Source organism: Mustelus asterias, unplaced genomic scaffold (genome assembly GCF_964213995.1).
Source record: "Mustelus asterias unplaced genomic scaffold, sMusAst1.hap1.1 HAP1_SCAFFOLD_311, whole genome shotgun sequence".
NCBI classification, from domain to species: domain Eukaryota; kingdom Metazoa; phylum Chordata; class Chondrichthyes; order Carcharhiniformes; family Triakidae; genus Mustelus; species Mustelus asterias.
In genome coordinates, this window is record NW_027590275.1 from 124644 (window position 1) to 138855 (window position 14212).

Consider the following 14212-nt stretch of genomic DNA (forward strand, 5'->3'; position numbering starts at 1 on the left):
GCAGACACTGCACAGATAGTGATCCAAGCCGAGAATCAAACCCGGGTCACTGGCGCTGTGAGGCAGCAGTGCTAACCACTGTACCACCATGGGGAGAAGGTGGTGACACATGTCCGTGAGAAGCCAAGTCTGAGGATAAAAGCAAGAGTCATACAGTACAGAAGAGGCGCTTTGACCAATCAAGTCTGCACCAACAAACCTACATTAAATCTACAAGTATTCCTACCTTCCAGCACTTGGCTCGTAGCATTGAAAGTTATGACATTTCAAGTGTTCATCCACATACTTTGTAAAATTAGTGAGTTTTCCCACCTCTACTACCTTTCCAGGCATTGCAATCCAGACTCTGACCATGCTTTGGATGAAAAAATGTTTCTCTCAAATCCCCTCTAAATTTCTGCCCCTCACCTTAAAATTCTGCTTCCTTGGAATCACCCCTGCAACTAAGAGGAACAGCTGCTTCCTATCCACCCTTTCCATAACCCTCATAATCTTATACACCTCAATCAGGTCTCCCCTCAGCCTTCTCTGCTGTAAAGAAAACGACCCGAGCCTATATAGTCTCTCTCCATCGTTCAAATTCTCCATCCCAGTCAACATCCTGGTGAATGGCCTCTGCACCCTCTCCAGTACAATCATATCCTTTCTCCAGTGATTTGACCAGAACTGCACTCAGTGCTCCAACTATGACCTCACCAAAGTTTTGTACAGCTCCAACATTGTTTTGCTGCTCTTATAATCATACATTAATACTCCATCCCTCATGCTTCATGAATCTTCGCAACTCACAGAGTGAAAGGCTCTTTTGACATCAAAAAATACAATGTATGGCAGCTGGAGCTTTCCCTTGTATTTTCAGGGATCTAGGAATCAGTGGATCATCAAGAGATAGAACGAAAAGAATATTTTCGCAGTATTTATTCACATGGTACTAACATCAGGTTGCAGTAGTTATGAGCTGACTGCATGGCCTTATGGGTAAAGTGTCTGACTTTGGTGTTTGTAGTAATGATATCAGAAAATTGCAGGTTTGAGTTCTGTCACGGTCATTTCTGGTGGAGCATCCTGGGAACCGATCTCCCACATCATATTAAATCCACATTTTCTTCCAAACATTGCAGGGTGCTTTCTCAGAATGTACGTCCTTGCTATTTTGTTAATACAATTCTAAAATAATCTTAGCTCTGAACAATTCCACAATATCTGTTTGATCTGGATAAATTATTGATGTTCCCAAGTAGAGCAAAATGCTTTGTATCGATTGGGTGATTGAAATCCTGTGGAGGTAATTCTAATTTCCTCAGGAAGAGGTTTAATAATGAGCTGAATGAAGTGTCTTTGTTCACAGGAATGAAAGGTTATGTCACTGGGCTGGTAATCCAGAGGCCCGCACTGATCTTTGGAGGCATGGAGTAAATCCCACCATGGCAGCTGGTGAAATTTAAATTCACTGATTTGATACACAGAATCATTGATCAAAAACAGAAACAGGAGTAGGCCATTCGGCCGAAATAAGTCTGGACTTGAAACCAAGCCTCAGAAATGGCGGCTTTGAAATTCCTGTTGATTGTTTTCCCACAGAAAACATCTTCACTGAACAACAGAGAACATTTCACACAACATGAAACACCTTTGCAGAACAGAAAATAAAAATTCTGCTCAAGATGGCTCATATTTACACAACCGGGAATCTGGTCAGACCCCATTTGGAATATTGTGAGCAGTTTTGGGCCCCATATCCAAGGAAGGATGTGCTGGCCTTGGAAAGGGTCCAGAGGAGGTTCACAAGAATGATCCCTGGAATGAAGAGCTTGGCGTATGAGGAACAGTTGAGGACTCTGGATCTGTATTCCTTGGAGTTTAGAAGAATGAGGGGGGATCTTATTGAAACTTACAGGATATTGCGAGGCCCTGATAGAGTGGGCGTGGAGAGGATGTTTTCACTCGTAGGAAAAATTAGATACAGAGGGCACAACCTCAGGCAAAAGGGACGATTCTTTAAAACAGAGGTAAGGAGGAATTTCTTCAGCCAGAGCGTGGTGAATCTGTGGAACTCTTTGCTGCAGAAGGCTGTGGAGGTCAGGTAATTGAGTGTCTTTAAGACATAAGTAGATAGGTTCTTGATTAATAAGGGGATCATGGGTTATGGGGAAAGGGCAGGAGAATGAGGATGAGAAAAATATATGATTGAATGGTGGAGCAGACTCAAAGGGCCAAGTGGCATAATTCTGCTCCCATGTCTTATGAATATATTTACACAACAAGGATGAATTTGACACAACCACAGCAAAGATCTGTCAACGGCAGAGACACAGTTTCACAACAGAGACAACAGTTACACAGCAGAGAGTGCAGTTACACTTACATGAAATACATTTTAAAACAAGGTCTATCTTTGTGTAACAGAAAATCCCTTTTCAAACATAATCAATTTTTCCATCTCAGTATCTTGTTGGTTTGTTCGGTACCTTCTCTGTCTATCGCTCTGTGTGTGTCCTGATCATCTCTTACTGCTTCTCTGTGTGTCTTTCTCTGTCTGTTTGATTCGGGCTGATGTTAAGTGTTATTGTCCAGCCAGGGTGCGCTTCCCAACACGTGGGTCTTGTTTGAAATAAAAATACAATGAATAGTTTCCTCTCAGGAACAGGAATAGGCAAGGAGCGACAACGTTTCGGGTCAGAGTGGCTGGACCCATAACCCAGAGGTCGATGGATTGAAACCATCATCTGCTATCATGTTCTGACCAACATCAAATCGTAACATTCGGCTGCTGCCCAAAGGCAAATCTGGGTTTTCTCGACAGTAAATTTGCTTCATCATCTTGATTTTCATTAACGGGGAACACCGCGCATATGTCCCAGGTTCACAGGAAGTAGTGTCACAACACCAGATGAAAGTCCAACAGGTTTATTTGGTAGCATGAGCTTTCGGAGAGTTGTCCTTTCATCAAATAACTGTTTAGGTCAGTTGGTTGGATAGCTTTTTCAGCCAAAAACAGGGGATCAATTCCTGTGTCGGTTGAGATTCTTCTTAGCCTTGCTCCTCTCCTGAGGTGTGAATCATCCTATTAAATCACCACCCGTCAGCTGTCTCCTTTGATGACCCATAGAAACCTCTGAGTCTGTGGACCTTGCTTATATTTGCAAGCAATGAACACCTCACAACTCTGACACATTGTTTCAGATATAAAACTGTGCAAAAACTGAGCATGCGAACCGGAAGCATCCCTAAAATATCATTTCTACCATCGTTTTGAAATTTGTCATTTCGGGAACAATTGCAAACAATCAACTTTACCAAGATGTCAATTTTACCCAGATACAAAATCCGACGTAGAAAAGCTTCATGAGCCTGACGTGATTTGAACACGGAACCTTCTGATCTGGAGTCAGACGCGCTACCGTTGCGCCACAAGCTCAGACTGCTTGCTGCATTTTACATCCGGGTTATGTTCGGTGAATTCAAAACTGGGACCAGGGAATGGAACTGTCTCTTTACTTTCTGTGGTTGCACATCGAATGGAAGAGTAGCAGCGAACCGGATTAACAAGAAAGCAGCAACACAGCATTATCCTGTGGGAGAAATATGTTCTTTGTTACGGGTGTTAAAACACCCTGGTTTGGTGAGAAGTCAAAAGAGAAAACGCTAGAAAATCTCAGCAGGTCTGGCAGCATCCGCAAGGAGAGAAAAGAGCTGACATTTCAAGCCCAGACATTTCGAGCCCTTTGTCAAAGCTTGGTAAGAAGTCATTGCGTGACGAGGTGGCCGAGTGGTTAAGGCGATGGACTGCTAATCCATTGTGCTCTGCACGCGTGGGTTCGAATCCCATCCTCGTTGGTGATGGTTCGTTCAGTGTTTTGAGGTTCACGGAACCAAGATGAAGCTTGAACACACAGGCTTGAGAGAATCGTCCAGAACAATTCCAAATTCCCATAATTCTCATTCTCTGAGAAACTCGATCTGACAGTCAATTCAAATCCAGGGCACCAGCTTTGCACACGAGTTTGCCACCATGTCAACATGTGGTTTCGGAAGCTCCAAAGCAGACGCCAGTGGCACATTTTGTCTTTCCGGAATCGGCAGGTCAGCCATGAAAATTAGTGCTACATTAGCTGGTTTGGCTATGCGAAATAGCTCCTTAGTGTCAGGGGGCTGACATATGGTAAACATATGGGGTCACGGGGATTCATTCTGGGTGGGATTGTTGTCGGTGTAGGCTTGATGGGCCGAATGTCCTCCAAGTTCGAGGCGGTCAGTTTCGCTTCTCTGAGAAGATTGACACACCAGTTCCTAATTTCTTCAAATTTTACCCAGAAAGCTGACTCCGATGAGATTCGGACCCACAACCTTTGAACATTTCACAACCCACTGCCGCAACAGGTCCACAACAGACGCCATTTCCCTGGCCCTGCACTCAACCCTGGAACACCTAGATAACAAGGATACCTATGTCAGACTCCTATTTATTGACTACAGCTCAGCCTTCAACACCATTATTCCCACGAAACTCATCTCCAAACTCTGTGGCCTGGGTCTCCGCACCCCCCTCTGCGACTGGATCCTGAACTTCCGAACTCACAGACTTACCTCGAATGGACTTACTTTGCATGAAGTTGATCTTTCTCTCCACCCTAGCTATGACTGTAACACTACATTCTGCACTCTCTTGTTTCCTTCTCTGTGAATGGTATGCCTTGTCTATATACTGCACAAGAAACAATACTTTAACAATACTTTTGCACTGTATGTTAACACATGTGACAATAATAAATCAAATGAAATCAAATCAAAAATGCCATTCTTTGCGCCACAGAGACATTGCTGCAGCAACTATTCCCCGTTCCCATCTGGCAATTTCTGATGTCGTCGAACAGACAGTTGAAAAGTTCAGCAATTGGGCAGCGATTACATTTCAAAAATACTTTATCATCATTAAAATATTTTGGGACGTCCTATGGTTGTGAAAAGAGCTACAGAAATTCCAGTCGAACTCCGAAACGACACAGACAGGTTGGTGGAATGGGAGGACATGTGGCAGATGATGAATGAAGTGATTCATTTTGGTGGGAATGACACAAAGCGACAATATAAAATAAAGGATTTAATTCCAAAAGGGGGTGCAAGAACAGCAGGACACATTTGGACATGTGTATATGTCATTGAAGGTGGCAGGACAGTTTTTAAGAGCCGTTAATAAAACATACAGTATCCTCCAGTTTATAACTGAAAACAAGAAGTTTATACAAACTTACGGCAAAGAAAATGCAGATGTGCTGTGAGATATTCTCAGCCTTGCCCCTCGCCTGAGGTGTAGTAATCCTGAGGCTAAATCAACACCATTAAGCTCTCCCTGTTGAGATGGGGAACAGCGGATGGTCATTTGGGATTATGGTGACTTTACCTTTATATCTGTGCCATATTCAGAATATGTTTTGCATTATCCGCTGATTTTCGAGGATTGGGATCTTTCTGATTCTGTTGGTAGAACTGTGCGTGTGGAAGCAATTTGTTCTGGCGGTCAGCTCCCGGAACTGTAAATTAGTTTGGAATCCATTCTGTATTTGCAAACTCTGGGATTGTAAACGAGTTGATGGATCTCCTCATTCTGAATCTTCAATGCATTTTTTCAGCGTCGCTGACTGGGCTTGCATTTTTAAAGAAAATTAATTCATGGGACATGGGTGCCACTGGCTGACCAGTATTTATTGCCCAACTCTAGTTGCCTGCGGGCAATTGAGAGTCAACCACATTGCTGTGGCTCTGGAATCACATGTCGGCCAGACTGTGTAAAGACGGCAGATTTTGGTCCCTCGAGGACCAGATAGATTAATACAACAATCGACAAAGGTTTCATCGTCATCAGGAGATCCTTAATTCCACATATTTTTTATTGAATTCAAATTCCACTGCCTTGTCAGGATTTGAACCCGGGTCCCCAGAATACGAGCTAAGTTTCAGATTTCAGCGATGATTCCACAAGGCCAAGGTCTCCAAATTTCCTTTGAACTGAGTGGCTTGGTAGGCCACCTCCGAGGGCCTACAACATTGTTGTGGGTCGGGAGTTGTATGTAAGCCAGTCCAGGTAAGAATTCCTTCCCTGAAGAGCATTAGTGCTTCAGTTGTCTTTTTTTACGAAAGTTGATTCAAGGCCATTAATTCCAAATATTTTAATTGATTTTGAATTTCGCCATCTGTCGTGGTGGGAGATGTGTGAGTGTTGGTCTGTGAGAGGTTGTGTGGGTGTGTGTGTGTGAGAGAGAGAGAGAGAGAGAGTGATAGAGATTCACTCATTTTCAGTGAGTGTGAATTAACCCCTTATACTCATACACGGACACTGTGATCCCCTTGCCCTTGCGAATTCCTACGAAATAATTATACCACTGATACACTGGTGGGCGGGTGAAGGATTGAGATCGGTGCAGACTCGATGGGACGATTGGCCTCCTTCTGCACTGCAGGGATTCGGTTAAAAATGAGGCGCGAATGCGGTGTTTAGCCGCCAGTGTTACTGTCTCACACTGAATCTACCAGACATCTTTATTAAGAGAGAAAGTGGCGATTGAACAAATGAAATTCAGCATCTGTTGTGTTTTGCTTTAGACCGAATTTGAAATGATCTCTATTGAGAATGAGCCGGGCCGCGGGACAGGAATCATTTTCTTGCGGGATCAGCTTTTTCCTGAGAGTTGTGGGTGGCTCTGAGAAGAGCCTTTGGGTTCAGAGGTTTACAATTTGCTCGGGTTGCTTCACTTCTTTCCTGACACTTTCTTCGCTTTTGCTGCTTTCACTTTGGGTTTGGCCTTCGATTTAGTCACATTTTTGATAGACTTTCCGCCCGTCACCTTCTTCACAGGAGACTTTTTCTTCAGGACTGCTTTCTTCACCGCCTTTTTTGGAGTTGCCGCCTTCTTGCTGCTTGTTTTCTTCACTGTTGATTTCTTCACTGGAATTTTCTTTGCTGCGGGTTTCTTGGCTGCGGGTTTCTTGGCTGCTGCTTTCTTTGTTGTCACCTTCTTGGCCGCTGTTTTCTTTACTAAAGATTTCTTGGCTGTTGGTATCTTCACCTTCTTTCCCATTTTCCCCGGGCTTTCCTTCTGAGCGAGTTTGAAGGAGCCGGAGGCGCCCTGTCCCTTTGTCTGTACCAGAGACCCTGTCTCCACCTTCCTCTTGATCGTTAACCTGATCTGGGAGACGCGCTTCCCCACATCCACTCTGCTGCCAGCCAAAGCTTTCTTTATCGCGGCCAGGGACATCCCCTTGCGATCGCTGCAACCCGCCACAACATTGAGGATCTGCTCGCCTAACTTGGGACCGGCTGCCGCAGGTCGGGGAGCCGCCTTCTTCTTCCTCGGAGACTTCACTTGAGCGGGAGCGTCTGGAGGAGCCGTTTCGGCGGCTGCAGTTGCAGTCATATCCGAGAGTGTGTGGAAAATCTGTGTGAGAGTCAGAACTGGATCCGAAATGAACCCAGTGGTGGCGGCACAGAGCAACTTAAAGGCAGAGAGCGGACGGAGCAGAGACAAGCTGCTGTCAGCTCCTGGCTCCTCCAGCCTCTCTGTGTTTCTCTCTCCTCACAAACTCTCCCATTCCAATGAAATTCCGCCTCTCCAGAGATCCAGCTCACATCCTTCATGTCTCTGACACACGAATGTTTGCTGTTGAATAGGTTCAACTCGAACTGAGAACTCCATTTTCCACTGAAACCCGTTTTACTGCTGCACTGATCGCGCTCTCACACGCGATAGCTGACATGTTCTCTACTTTTCCACAGAAATCTTCAATTTAGCGAACCATTTACCTTGAAATCTAACTTTGGGGCTCAGCAGGGGGATTAAGGGAATCTTTGATTGGAAAATTGTTTTATTTTACACAAGAGAGACTCGGAGATCTCATGATCAGAACAGACACACAAACACAGTTGGATTAGTCTGACCCGCCCGTCCCTTTCATACACTCTCTCTGACACAATATTCACACCTACACATTCACAGGACAAAACTTTAACCAACTGTAAGGTCCCAGGACGGAATTTATCCTCCTTTTCGCCTTTGCTCTGTATCCCGGGGGCGTCGTTATAGTTTTTCGCCTCAGTAATTGTTAAACACTCTGAGTCCCGCTCCCCGCAGATTGTCTTTGAATTCATTCATGGAATGTGAGTGTCGCTGTCTGGGTCAGCATTAGTTGCCCATCCCTAATTGCCCTTGGGAAGGTGGAACCGCTGGAAGCCCCTGGAACCGCTGCAGTCCATGGGGTGTACGGCCACATCTGTAAACCAGATTCCGCGGCAACAGCCAGTTATATCTGTTTTTTCAGTTATTATAGCGGTTGCAGACATCATTGTGTTTCTTTAGGGTGAAGATACAAATTAACTGCTCTCGGAGTCTCTCAATTTTCCTGTTTTATTTGTTTTTCCTGCACTGACAGGTAACAGTAAATCACAACCTCAACAACCAGTGACAGCCAGTTAAATAATCATCCCCCACTCGCTGATAATGGAGTTTCTGACAGTGGCAGACATGTTCTGACCATCCTCCGATTGGGCCCGAAGGTGACCAGATTCACTGTCAGAGCTGGACTTTCAGACTGAGGGGGTGGCAGAGCCAGGTGAGTGATGATGGTGACTGTGCGAACGTTTGACCAAGGGTCAGTTCCTGGCCATCACAGTGGTAATTCATTTAATTATCTATCGCAGGTCAGAACAGTAGGTGGGCACTCCTAAAATAAAATTGACTAAAAATTCTCATCATCGCTGTGTTTCTAATGGAAAATCCACATTCAATTTGCTTTCAGCTGAAATGTTGTTTAAATGAAAGAAAAGGCCTCAAAACTAATCAATGAGTTCTCAGTCAGAAACAATAGTAAAAAGAAAGGTGGCCTAAACTGTCCAGAACTACGAGACAAGCCAAGTTCAGTTCACAAACTGTGCTATGGACACATCTGGTATCTGATGAAATCAGCAACTCAGGAAGTTCCGTAATTATAACTAATGAAAATAACGGTTGTTTAAGCAGAGTGAGCGATGGTGGTATAGGGGTGAGCATAACTGCCTTCCAAGCAGATGACCCAGGTTTGATTCCTGGCCAATGCATTGGTCATTTATTTTGAACCTTTATCCACGGCCTCTTGTGTTTTAAACTGAGTGGACAAAAACAGGGCGAACGAAACATTTGACAGGAATGAAATAAAATGCAGATACCTTTTTCATTTTTTGTTCGGACATAATTATTTTTTGATGAAAAATATTGGAATAGAAAAACAAGTCTCTGACCGAATAAATGAATTTTCAGCCAGACACAAAGTCTCAAAGTAAAAGTAGAGGAACAAATTTCAGCTCGCACACTGTGCGTTGCGCCATCCTGGTGCCTGATGAAGTTAATATGAACGTTACTGAGGTGGTTACATTATTCTGACAAATAAGATCTGCCAAAAGATAAAATACTGGAAAATCTCAGCAGGTCTGACAGCATCTGTAAAGAATGAAAAGAGCTGACGTTTCGAGTCCAGATGACTCTTTGTCAAAGCTTTGACAACGGGTCGTCTGGACTCGAAACGTCAGCTCTTTTCTCTCATTACAGATGCTGCCAAACTTGCTGAGATTTTCCTGCATTTTCTCTTTTGGATTCAGATTCCAGCATCCGCAGTGATTTGCTTTCATTTGTTAAATAAGCAGCTGCTGTGGCCACGTGGTTAAGGCATTGGATTTGAAACCCGATGGGGTTTCTCCGTGCAGATTCGAGCCCCGCTGCCAGCGAGTGTGATTGGAAATGTATGCTTTAGACAGCCACAGAGTTGCAAATCCTATTTTTTTGGAATGAATTATTTGGATCTCCAGCATGCTTTCAGCTGCATAACAAGAAGGTGAGCTTGGAAAGGACACCTGAGTGTCCTCAGTTTGGCAAGGACAAGATAGGCCGAATGGGTTCCTTCGGTGCTGTTACATTTCTCTGGTTCTTTCTAAGGTGACATGAGGAAAATCAAAGCATGAGTAGAATGACAAAGGCATCAACAGGGGCACAAGGACAAAACAAGGTCTCACGTCAGAGGAAGATTTTTATTAATGACACACAGAGCAGAAGAAATACATTTATTTAATTGAGCTGGATCCTGGAAAATGAAACAAACTTCGAACCAATCAGTGCCTGTCTGAGAACTGGCAAGGAATATGGCTGACATTGATACGGTTCATAGTGAATTTGTTAATAGAATAATAGAATCATGCTGTACAGAAGAGGCTCTTCGGCCCATCGAGTCTGCTCTGACACGGAAGAAGCATCTGACCTCCAGTCGAATCGCATCCACCACCACTTGACACATAGGCCTGAATGTTATGATATGCCAATTGCTGACAACATACTTTTAAAGGATGTGAGGCAACTTGCCTCCATCACCTTCCAAGGCAGCGCATTCCAGACCATCACTACGCTTGGGTAAAAATGTTTTTCCGCACAACCACCCTATACTTCCTGCCCCTCACATTGAACCTATGTCCTCTTTTTACTGACCCTTCAACCAAGGGGAACAGCTGCTTCCTATCCACTCTGTCGATGCCCTCATAATTTTGTACACCTCGATCAGGTCCCCCCTCAGTATTCTCTGCTCTAAAAAAAACAATCCAAGCCTACCCAATCTCCCTTCAGAACTTACATGTTCCATCCCAGACAGCATCATGGTGAATTTCCTCTGCATCCCCTCCAGTGCAATCACATCCTTCCTATCTTGTGGCGACCAAAACTGCACACAGTACTCTAGCTGTGGCCTCACCAAAGTTCTATGCAACTTCAACATGACATTTTATTGCAATCGATGCCCCGATTGTTCAAGACAAGTGCCCCATTTTTTTTTCACCATCCTACTAACATACCCTTCTACCTTCAGAGATTATGGACAAACACGCCAATGTCCCTATATTCCACAGAACTTCCAAGTGCCATGCCCTTCATTGAATACTTCCTTGCCAAATTATTCCTTCCAAAGTGTGTTACCTCACATCTTTCGGGGTTAAATTCCATCTGCCACTTATCCGCCCGTTTGACTATCCTGTCTATATCTTCTTGCAGACTAAGAAACTCAGCCTCCCTTTCACCACCCAGCCAATCTTTATGCCATCCGCAAAGTCACTCATCCTACCCCATCATTTATATTAATGATTTGGATGAGAATTTAGGAGGCATGGTTAGTACGTTTGTAAATGACACCAAGATTGGTGGCAGAGTGGACAATGAAGAAGGTTACCTCGGATTGCAGTGGGATGTTGATCAATTGAGTCAATGGGCCAATGAATGGCAGATGGAATTTGATTTAGATAAATGTAAGGTGATGTATTTTGGTGGATTAAACCACGACAGGACCTATTCAGTTCATGGTAAGACGTTGGGGTGAGTTATAAAACAAAGAGATCTCGGGGTACAGGTTCATAGCTCCTTGAAAGTGGAGTCACATGTGGACAGGGTGGTGAAGAAGGCATTCGACATGATTGGTTTCAGTGGTCAGAACATTGAACATGGAGTTGGGACATCTTGTTGAAATTGTACAAGACATTCGTAAGGCCACGTTTGGAGTACTGTGCACAGTTCTGGTCACCCTATTATGGGAAGGAAGGATATTAAACTAGAAAGAGTGCAGAAAAGATTTATTAGGAAGCTACCAGGATTTGATGGTTTGAGTTATAAGGAGGGGTTGGATAGACTGGAACTTTCTTTTCCCCTGGAGCACAGGAGACCTAGAGGTGATATAAAGAGGCCTATATCATAATGAGGAAATAGATAAGGTAGATAGCCAACAGCTTTTCCCCACAATAAGGGAGTCTAAAACTAGAGAACATAGGTTTACGATGAGAGGGGAGGGATACAAAAGGGTCCAGAAGGGCAATTTATTTCACACACAGAGTGGTGTGTGGAACGAGTTGCCAGAGGTCGTAGAGGCGGGTACAATTTTGTCTTTTAAAAAGAATTTAGACAATTACATGGGTAAGATGGATATCGAGGGATATGGACCAAACACGGGCAATAGGGACGAACTTAATGGCAAAAATTGGGCGGCATGGACATGTTGTGCCGAAGGGCCTTTTTCTATGCTGTGAACCTCCATGACTCGATTTAGTGACACAAACAGCAAATCCAAATTATTGTTCCCTGCTGCCATCTCCTGGCTGACCGCAAGGTGTGCAACAAGGTCACGATTCAATCAAACCTTCATGGATTGGAGTGAAATAACATCAACATGGTTCTGACCGATTAACATGATTGCAAAACATGATATTAATCAAATTCCATGTCCCAAGGACCTGCTTTCTGATTGGGCGACCCTGCTCACCCCGATCTATCGGAAAGTGTAAAACTCCCAGAACGGGAATGTCGGTTATATAATTCTCTAAGCTGTGATTTCTCTGCCACTTGATTGCTTGTGTATTCGTTCTATAAATACAGAGGGGGTGACAGAGCCAGGTGGTGTTGTGGTGACTGTGCGAGCATTTGACCAAGGGTCAGTTCCTGACCCAGAGTTTTGACTTATTTAATTAGCTATCTCTGGTCAGAACAGAAGGGGGACACTCCTAAAAAAAATCACCAAATATTCTCATCATCCATGTGTTTCTAACATAAAATCCAGCTTCAATTTCCGTTCAGTGGAAACTTTGTTCAAATGAACTGCAAATCGAATCAGACTTATCAGTCAGAAACAACAGCAAAAAGGTGGCTCAAACTGTCCAGAGAAACGAGACAAGCGAAGTTCAGGTTTAAAAAATGGGCCAAGGACACACCTGGTGTCTGCTGAAATCAGCAACAAAGGTAGTTTTGTAATTATAACTAATGAAAATAACAACTGCTTACGCAGAGTGAGCGATGGTGGGAGAGTGGTGAGCATAGCTGCCTTGACCCGGGTTCGATTCCCGGCCATCGCATTGGTAATGTACGTTGGACATTATCGGCGCCCTCTTGCGGTTTGCACGCACCATTTGACTGAAATGAAGTGGACTTTATTTTTCGGATGCAGAATTCGGGTTCAATTTGATTTTAATGAAAGGTTATTGAAAAAGAATAACAAGTCTGAACTAGTGAATGAGTTCTGGATCAGAGACAAAGATACAAATTAAAAGGAGACGAACAGATTTCAACTCACACGCTGTGCTCTGCATCATTCCGGTGCCTGATAAAGGTCTGTGAATGTTGCTAAGGCGATTACATCACAACAGCAAATAAGCAGCTGCGGTGGCCGAGTGGTTAAGGCGTTGGACTTGAAATCCAATGGGGTTTCCCCGCGCAGGTTCGAACCCTGCTCGCAGCGGGTGTGATTTGCAATATTAATTCTACTGCTTCAGGGCAGCCACTGGCTCCAAGAAGGTTCGCAAAGTTTTGGCATTTAGTATTTGGATCTCCATCGTGCATTCAGCTGCATGGCTCCGGGCTGGGTGCAGGAAGATGGGCTTGGAAAGGACACCTGGGTGTCCTTATTATTTTGTAAATTGAATTTGTGTCTTTGTTGTGAATAGAACTCCCACTCACCTGATGAAGGAGCAGCAAGCTTTGTTACCAAATAAACCTGTTGGACTTTCATCTGGTGTTGTGAGATTTCTTGCTGTGTCCTTGGACTGGCATGGCAGGATAGGTTCAATGGCTTCCTTCTGTGCTGTTATTTTTCTGTAATTCTTCCTGTGGTTCGATGAGAAAATTCATAACATGAACATTTTCTTTTAAAAGCAGCATCAAGGCACAAAGACAAAATACGGTCTCATGTCAGAGGAAGATTCTTATGCAATGGCATAAGAATGCACACAGAGCATAAAAATACATTTCATCAGAATACATTGAATGAATATTTCAAAATGCTGCTTCGATGTTATCACATCGTGTTCATTCAAACACATTGCAACAAGCTGGTCATTACTGGGCGTTCTGTATTCCTCATTATAACAGTTTGGGAATGGAAGGAGCAGGATCACATCTGCACATTGACAGGGTCAAACTGTCTCAGATTGATAGCTCCCAGGACAGGCTTTCCTCTCCTCTCGCTCTGTGCTGTGGATTCTCAGGGATTAGTTGGAGTTTCCCAGCTCAGTAACCGTAAAAGCCTCTGAGGCCAGCAATGCTCACAGTGTCTGCTCCCCAGATTCAGGGGGCTGCAGCCAATCAGAGTTGTGCCTGATTTAACCCAGAACTGGTTGAAATGATGATATTGTTCACAAGCTGAATTCTATTTGATCAGATGAAGGTACAGA

The 14212-nt window shown here is 44.0% G+C and overlaps 3 non-coding genes across 3 annotated transcripts; 2 read left to right on the forward strand and 1 right to left on the reverse strand.

The window, feature by feature from the left end:
- Positions 1-3346: 3346 nt before the first annotated feature.
- trnaw-cca (transfer RNA tryptophan (anticodon CCA)) lies at positions 3347-3418 on the reverse strand. Its single transcript has one exon. It is a non-coding gene; the product is annotated as a tRNA-Trp (tRNA).
- A 337-nt stretch (positions 3419-3755) lies between these two features.
- On the forward strand, positions 3756-3837 carry trnas-gcu (transfer RNA serine (anticodon GCU)). The gene has a single exon. It is a non-coding gene; the product is annotated as a tRNA-Ser (tRNA).
- Positions 3838-13199: 9362 nt separating this feature from the next.
- On the forward strand, positions 13200-13281 carry trnas-uga (transfer RNA serine (anticodon UGA)). Its single transcript has one exon. It is a non-coding gene; the product is annotated as a tRNA-Ser (tRNA).
- Positions 13282-14212: the final 931 nt, after the last annotated feature.